We start from the raw sequence: 9,042 nt of genomic DNA, 5'->3' as shown, positions 1-9,042 counted from the left end.
GAATCTCTTAAAAATATATATTGCGTCACTAAATAAATGACGATTCATTTGGCTACATTATGACGATCACAGTTGGAACGCCGTTTTCGTTCTTTTAAGTTATATACATATAACATTATTTTTCCACCTTTCAATATGGACAGTAGGAATTTCTTTAAATATATATATTGCGTCACTAATTAAATGACGATTCATTTGGCTACATTATGACGATCACAGTTGGAACCGCCGTTTTCGTACTTTTAATTTATATACATATAACATTATTTTTCCACCTTTCAATATGGACATTATGAAGATGACAGTTGGCACCGCCGTATTCATTTATTAAAGCTAAATACATATTGCATTTTTCTTTTGACCTTTTAATAGGTACAGTTGGAATCTCTTAAAAATATATATTGCGTCACTAAATAAATGACGATTCATTTGGCTACATCATGACGATAACAGTTGGAAACGCCGTATTCGTTGTTTTAACTTATATTTATATATAAGTTTTTTTTTCACCCATTATAATATGAAGAGTAGGAATCTCTTAATGTAAATTCATTGCGTCACTAAAGAAATGACGATACATTTGGCTACCTAAAAAAGAGAATAGAAATGAACTTATTATTATATGAAATACTCCCATATAATAAAAGTACATCAGCAATTTAAAAAAATCGAATCATCAAGCAAAGGATAAGCTTCAGTGGATCGCAGTATGGCAGCTGCTCAAACCACTTACAACACCTTGCCTGTTACAAAAGTCGTTTACTTCGTCGTTTGATTCTAGGCTTTGTCATTGTATTAAATAATGTTTTAAAAAGTAACTAGCGCGGCACCATGTGATCGAAGATTCTCCCAATTTACTAAGTTACAAATAACATTGGCATCACATCCATTGTCGTTTATAAAATAAACTTTTAATGGTTTAGAAGCCATTCAATGCAAATTGCCCCTAATTTATCATTGCAGTCCAGCACGGATACGACCTTAGAGGCGTTCAGGCATAATCCAACGGACGTAGCGTCATACCACTGTTCGCTCGAACAAGTATTGTGCCATTGGTCCGTACCTGCGGTTCCTCTCGTACTACCCAGGAATGCTGTCGCAACAACGTTTTGTCATTAGTAGGGTAAAACTAACCTGTCTCACGACGGTCTAAACCCAGCTCACGTTCCCTTGCATGGGTGAACAATCCAACGCTTGGTGAATTTTGCTTCACAATGATAGGAAGAGCCGACATCGAAGGATCAACATCGCTATGAACGCTTGGCCGCCACAAGCCAGTTATCCCTATGGTAACTTTTCTGACACCTCTTGTTAAAAACTCTTTAAACCAAAAGGATCGATAGGCCGAGCTTTTGCTGTCCCTGTGTGTACTGAACACCGAGATCAAGTCAGCATTTGCCGTTTTGCTCTATGTGTGGTTTCTGTCCGCACTGAGCTGGACTTGGGACACCTCCGTTATTATTTGAGAGATGTACCGCCCCAGTCAAACTCCCTACCTGGCAATGTCCTTGAATTGGATCATACCTGAATAATTGGAGTTATACCAAATATTTCACTCTCTCATTAAAGAATTTGTTTGCGATTATATAACAAACTCGTGATACTTTGATCAAGAAGCTTGCATCAAAACCCAATACCATAAGATATAATAAATATATCCGTATAATGGCTAGGAAATGATACACGTTCCATTTAATCAAGTAAGTAAGGAAACAATAAGAGTAGTGGTATTTCATTGGCGATATCAAACACAAGGAATTATATCTCCCACTTATTCTACACCTCTTATGTCTCCTTACACTGCCAGACTAGAGTCAAGCTCAAAAGGGTCTTCTTTCCCCGCTAATTATTCCAAGCCCGTTCCCTTGGCTATGGTTTCGCTAGACAGTAGATAGGGACAGTAGGAATCTCGTTAATCCATTCATGTGCGTCACTAATTAGATGACGAGGCATTTGGCTATTTTTATTTATTTTTTTTTTTTTGATCGCCGAGGAAGGAAATCTTTTAAAGATACGAGCAACCAACTACTGGACAATCTCGTATGCACAACTCGCTGCATTATCAGGACAATGAAGTCCACAGCGCCTACGTACTAAAACCACCTCTTTTTGACAATGCGATGTTTTTACCTTTTTAGATGGAAGCCAAGGTAGCAGGCAAAAGTATAAGAGAAACTAGAGGTTAGTACATCTAGCTTCGAGTATACCCAGCACAATACATGAAATATTTGATGGACGTCACTCCGCCATTTACTGCTCTGACGCTGATGACTTTGGTATCTTCAGCGATGAGGAGATCTTTTGCAACCAATCGTTTTACCGACTGACTACTCCAGATTCCTCTCCAGTAGAGTGAATAAAACTCGATTTCACCTGTCACTCCGAAAAATCGCCGCATTTGTGATCTTATGTCAGCTCTGTTGTACCTTTCGACCTTGCGCTGGTGCGCTTGGTCTAAGGAATGTCCGTCTGTCACAATCTAAACGTCTATCACATAAATGTGATTCTGTCGGATTCCCACCAGGTCCGGTTTATTTAAGCCAGTGTCGCATTGCAGACTTGTTTCGACATGGACAACGCAGCCTTTCCGTTCAAGTCCCCGCTTGACGGCATTTACTACGCTGTTGTGTCTAGCTACCCGCCTCCCGTGCGTATGATAGCATTTTTGCAAGATGTGGTTTTTTGTCTCGGGAGCATCACATCCTGCACGACACCGTCTCTCCAATTCGTGCCTTCCCCTCGTCGTACGAGACTTCGAGGGTTGGGCATTTATCCGCAATTTGACACCGTGCAAATATTCCTTTCCTGTTAGCAAGCGCGTGGGCTGACTCACCCATCCATGTTGCGGGCCATAATGACCTGCTTCACGGAAACCGCAATCATCAACAGACCTATTTAATATGTACAACCTATTTGCGAAATACGAGTCAATCTCTGGACGCGAACACAGCTGCACATTTTCCGCCTTTAATCTATCTCGAGCCCTTTGCAATTCGTCGTCAATATTGCTCAATCGCTTCAGACGCAGCATCGGTGCCATCCATCTAATTGACGGAATCCCGAAACCCCCACAAGTGTGGGGGGCGTGAAAGTACGCAACTGGTACATACAGTGGGAGATCTAACCATCTCCTTACGACTTGCCGTACCAATCTGTCACATTTTCTTAGGACGCCTATCATCACACTCCCAAGTGTTAGTTGGTGATAGAGTTGTGGGACAGTTGAGGACAGTCCTAAGTGCAAATAACTTCTGTTGTGGTTTCAGAGGGGCTCTTGTTAATCTTAACAGCTTCGGACCGAGGTCGTCTGCTGGACTATACCGAGCCCGCCCATCCGCAGTGAACCGGATACCTAAATACTTCCACTCTTCAGTACACTTCAATAAAGGACACTCGCGCTCACCTACATAAAAGCTCCGTCGTTCTACGACAGTACACTTCTGCTTGGCTTGCCCTTTATACTGACAGTGAAGCACTTACCAGCATTAAGGGAGAGTCCCACGGAGGCTAGGAAGCCTACCGTGGTATCCAACAATGTTTGAAGCCCCAACGGAGTTTCCGCAAATAGCACCAGATCATCCGCGAACGCTGCCGCGCTTTTCATGGTATTTCCGACTTTGGCACCAATCTCTCTGGGGTAGGACCTAAGTAATCTATCAATTATACCATTAAATAGTAATGGAGACAGAGGGTCACCTTGCTTAACGCCCCGCGCGGGTATAAACACCTCTGAACTCCATCCTGCCCCATTGAGGGAGGTTCCGCCGCCCTTATACTGTTCTTCTATAAAGCTGACAAAGTTTGTTGCAGCACCATAGGCCTGTAAAGTCTTGACAATGGCCTGGTGTGATACTGAGTCAAAAGCCTTGCTGACATCCACCGTCGCAAGGTAACATGACTTCCACCGTTTATGGTGCTCCCGCAAAATGAGATCAACCAACGTCGCATTATCAGCACACCCATCGGTAGGTAGGAAACCGCGCTGCCTTGGATCCCAGTTGACTTTAGAAGCCAATCGAGAAGCCAGAACAGCGTTTAATTGCCTGACCAAAACCGAGGGGACTGTTATTGGACGAAAGTCTTGCGGTCGATTTGCCGTCACAGTCTTCGGAATGAAGATAGTTCTGGCCAGTCGGGTAGAGAATGGTATTTTGCCCCACCAGAGAATCAGGTTCATTATGCGTAGCATAATGACTAAGGGTACACTCCTGGCTGTTCTTGGAGTGATACCGTCAGGACCCGGAGCACTTGACAACTTTAATTTATTTTCCCTCAAGTCGCGTGGCGTTATCGCTGACCAAACCGTCTCAAGCGAATGTTCCATACGGAATCTTGTGTTATCGCAAGAGCATGTGCTGGGATTCGACATTACATGTTTCCAATAGGGTTCCATTTTCTCTTTGTTTGGCATAACCGACTCATCTGTTTCATCAAGCAAGGATTTAATGCATCTCCCAGTATTTTTATCCCAACGACGCTGAACCTGTGCGTACTCTTGTTGTCTTAACTGTCTGCTAGTTTGAGGTCTTCGCAAATTGCTCCGAACGATGGTGTGTGGTTCGTTTGGTAATAGAAATACTTCCAGGAGATAGTTGGATAAGCATTGGAGAGTGGTTTCCTTCCCTACGGTCTGCGCCCTATCTACGATAGTTTGCAAGACCTGGGCTCTCCACCGGGGACTACATTCTATGGGCGATAGCCCTGTAGTATCCGCATGATTTCCTAGTTCGACTGTTCTTCTGATGGATTGATTGGTTGCGCTTCCGACGATGATACTTGGTGGTTTCGCTCGAGTAAACTAGGGCGAGGCTGTGAGGTAATTGAGTTCACTGCTTCTGGGGTGGGAGTAGATTGCCCTCTTATCTGCTCCACTTTTGCCTTATATTCACCCCTCTTCCGAAAACATTTAATTGCTTCGGAGCTACGGTGAGTAAATACTTCCGCTAGCTTCTTATTAGGAAATCTCAAATTACCACTTGCTTCGAGCTCCATCTCCTTTCTCGCCATTTTCCACGCTTCTTCCTCACTCCATCGGAGTTTTACATCTTCACGCTGACGTTGCGTATCTAGTTCATCTTTTGTTGATGTTCATGTGAACACCGAGCCCCCTTCTAGTATTGAAGAGCCGCCCACATACTGCACAGGGAATCTCTCCCGCGAGATTTACCACTGCTATAGCCTCTCTCGGTTGGTCTCCAGGACGGGAAGTCGCTGGAGTTGTTGTTGTGTTGTTTATCCGAGGCACAGTATTCATATCTTGACCAAAGTTACTTGGCTCAAGGGGCTGGTAACCCCAAGAGTTGCTTCGCCACTCGAATTAGCTACTGGAAAGAACCTAGAGACTAGGAACTTAACAGCACCCAGGAAACACCACGAGGAGGTTCCAAATCGACTTGATCAGACTTACGAATTATGAATTACAGTGTTCCGAAGAACACCCCTTCTGCGCTCATCCGACCCAGCTTCCCTTAAGAGAGTCATAGTTACTCCCGCCGTTGACCCGCGCTTACTTGAATTTCTTCACTTTGACATTCAGAGCAATGTACAGAAATCACATTGTGTCAACACCCGCTAGGGCCATCACAATGCTTTGTTTTAATTAGACAGTCGGATTCCCCAAGTCCGTGCCAGTTCTGAATTGATTGTTAATTGATAATCGTTATAATTTAAAAGAACTAATTAAAATTAGTATTCTTAAAAATTTTAGCAAGAAAGTTCCACAATTGGCTACGTAACTAACTATCCGGGGAACAAATAACTATCATAAATGATAGAAACTCTATTTACCCAGAACGAGCACATAAACCATGTTATTGTTTCCCAATCAAGCCCGACTATCTCAATCTTCAGAGCCAATCCTTATCCCGAAGTTACGGATCTAATTTGCCGACTTCCCTTACCTACATTATTCTATCGACTACAGACTCTTCACCTTGGAGACCAGCTGCGGATATTGGTACGGCCTGTTGAGAAGTTTGCGTATCCCCACCATAAATTTTCAAGGTCCGAGGAAAAAATATCGACACAACAGTATATGTCATGCTCTTCTAGCCCATCTCCCATATCTCTCTGCGAAAGACTTCCATGGTAGTACGGCTATAAAACAGAAAAGAAAACTCTTCCGATACCTCTTGACGGCTTCTTTATGGTCGTTCCTGTTGCCAGGATGAGCACGAGGCCCATATTTAATAACAAACGGATACTCAACAGGTTACGGAATTGGAACCGTATTCCCTTTCGTTCAAAATTATTCAAGTGTTTTATTATTTATTATTTCATTTGACATTTTTAAAACTTGAAAATTTTTCGGCTTTCTCCTTGAACTTAGGACCGACTAACTCGTGATCAACCACTGTTCACACGAAATCCTTCTCCGTTTCAGTCCTCCAAGGTCTCATTCGATTATTTGCTACTACCACCAAGATCTGTACCAATGGCGGCTCCATGCAGGCTTACGCCAAACACTTCTAAGCACACCATTGTACCTTCCTACTCACTAAAGTTTCAAAATTTATATTATAAATAATATAAATCATCTACTTTAGCGGTAATGAATAGGTATACAACTTAAGCGCCATCCATTTTAAGGGCTAGTTGCTTCGGCTGGTGAATTGTTACACACTCCTTAGCGGATTTCGACTTCCATGATCACCGTCCTGCTGTTTTAAGCAACCAACGCCTTTCATGGTTTCTGTATGGGTTGTTAATTTGGGCACCGTAACATTACGTTTGGTTCATCCCACAGCGCCAGTTCTGCTTACCAAAAGTGGCCCACTGGGCACAATATATCGTAACCTTAAATCAAGGTTCATATCAAGAAAGTTAAGGTTCTTACCCATTTAAAGTTTGAGCATAGGTTAAGATCGTTTCGACCCTAAGGCCTCTAATCATTCGCTTTACCAGATAAGATTATTTTATATAACATTTAAATGCACCGCTATTCTGAGGGAAACTTCGGAAGGAAGTTGGCTACTAGATGGTTCGATTGGTCTTTCGCCCCTATACTCAATTCGGACAATCGATTTGCACGTCAGAACTGTTTCGGTCTTCCATCAGGGTTTCCCCTGACTTCAACCTGAGCAAGTATAGTTCACCATCTTTCGGGTCACAGCATATATGCTCAAGGTACGTTCCACACAGAAAAATTAACGCACTGTATTCATATAAATCTATCAACACTTTATCAAATTAATGACATTTATTCTATGTTAAAATGCAAGCAAAATAATTTAAATAAACTATAAGTCATATTTTATGATAAATTTGGTTTATGTTAATAGATTACAATGTCCTTATATGGAAAAAATGCACACTATTATTATAATATTATTAAAATATTTTCATATTTTCCATAATGGATATTCAGGTTCATCGGGCTTAACTCTAAGCAGTTTCACGTACTATTTAACTCTCTATTCAGAGTTCTTTTCAACTTTCCCTCACGGTACTTGTTTACTATCGGTCTCATGGTTATATTTAGTTTTAGATGGAGTTTACCACCCACTTAGTGCTGCACTATCAAGCAACACGACTCTTTGGAAACACCATCTTGTAATCATTAACGTTATACGGTCCTGGCACCCTCTATGGGTAAATGGCCTCATTTAAGAACGACTTAAATCGTTAATTTCTCATACTAGAATATTGATGCTCCATACACTGCATCTCACATTTGCCATAAAGACAAAGTGACCTAGTGAACTATTTTCTTTTCGCTCGCCGCTTCTTAGAAAGTCCTTGTTAGTTTCTTTTCCTCCCCTAATTAATATGCTTAAATTTAGGGGGTAGTCCCATATGAGTTGAGGATTTATATACACACAAATATATTATTTAATATATTAAAACCATTGTTAATTTTTACTTTAAGTGAAGAATATTATGACACAATTATTTTTTCATTTCATATCATTAATAAAACGCAATTCTAGATTAAAATTTAATATTTTTTATGCTAGACATTCCTGAGTATCATTTGATTTGAAAAAGAAAATTATACATCTTCGTTTTTCTATACATATGTGAGCCTATGTGTTTCAATTATTATTAATATTATGAATATACATATATATCCAATAATATACCATATGCTTTAATATTTCGTAAAATATTAAAACAACTTATTTAGCATAGTCTTACAACCCTCAACCATATGTAGTCCAAGCAGCACTCTAAAATTTATTAAAGTACCATAACAACATGGACTGCGATATGCGTTCAAAATGTCGATGTTCATGTGTCCTGCAGTTCACACGATGACGCACAGTTTGCTGCGTTCTTCATCGACCCATGATCCGAGTGATCCACCGCTTAGAGTGATTATTAAATTGTTTGTTTATTTCATTACGTCAATAATATTTTTATTGAAAGAAATTAAAAATACACCATTTTACTGGCATATATCAATTCCTTCAATAAAATCTTAACCCAAACGAATGCTGCGAAATGTCTTAGTTAACATAAGTGATTGAATACTGGACTTGACAAAATTTAAAAACTTGAAATTTAAAGTAAACTATCAATTTATGTAAAACGTTAACCTTAAATGCAGGTACAACATTGTACATTTGGGATGTTGCTTTAACCAATGTATGCCCAAACCAACAATGGCCAATACATTACGCAACGCCTGTATATTATGGTACATATACACGCAGATAAATAAAGATATACAAAAATCATTGAATAGGGATTCCCGGAGAGAAGGAAAATAACCCAATCTTCATTCGTTGAATTCAAAATATTAACTGATTTTATTTCAAGAATTGTTGTGTATATAAATGAATTCTTAGACTCTAGGCAACAATTGTTCTTAAAAATACTTATTTTAATGACCCACGCTTTCGGGGTTTGAAAATTGTTTATATTTCATGCTCAGCGTTGGCTACTTGATACCGCGCCACTGTTACAATCTTAAGTGTTTTCCACAGAGTGTGGATGCATGTTTTGTTTGGTTTTAAGCAATAATTGTCATATGAATCTTTATGACTTATTTTGTGTTATGTTTTTGTTTCGTTTTGTATATTTCTTGGTGCATCTGATTTG

At 40.3% G+C, this 9,042-nt stretch overlaps 2 pseudogenes; both read right to left on the bottom strand.

The window, feature by feature from the left end:
• Window positions 1-667: 667 nt before the first annotated feature.
• On the bottom strand, window positions 668-7,808 carry LOC111519044 (annotated as a pseudogene).
• A 327-nt stretch (window positions 7,809-8,135) lies between these two features.
• On the bottom strand, window positions 8,136-8,315 carry LOC6646840 (annotated as a pseudogene).
• Window positions 8,316-9,042: the final 727 nt, after the last annotated feature.

The sequence above is a fragment of the Drosophila willistoni genome, unplaced genomic scaffold (genome assembly GCF_018902025.1).
Source record: "Drosophila willistoni isolate 14030-0811.24 unplaced genomic scaffold, UCI_dwil_1.1 Seg608, whole genome shotgun sequence".
Taxonomy (NCBI): Eukaryota; Metazoa; Arthropoda; class Insecta; order Diptera; family Drosophilidae; genus Drosophila; species Drosophila willistoni.
The sequence above is the reverse complement of the archived record's forward strand: the minus strand, read 5'-3'. Positions and strand labels throughout refer to the sequence as shown.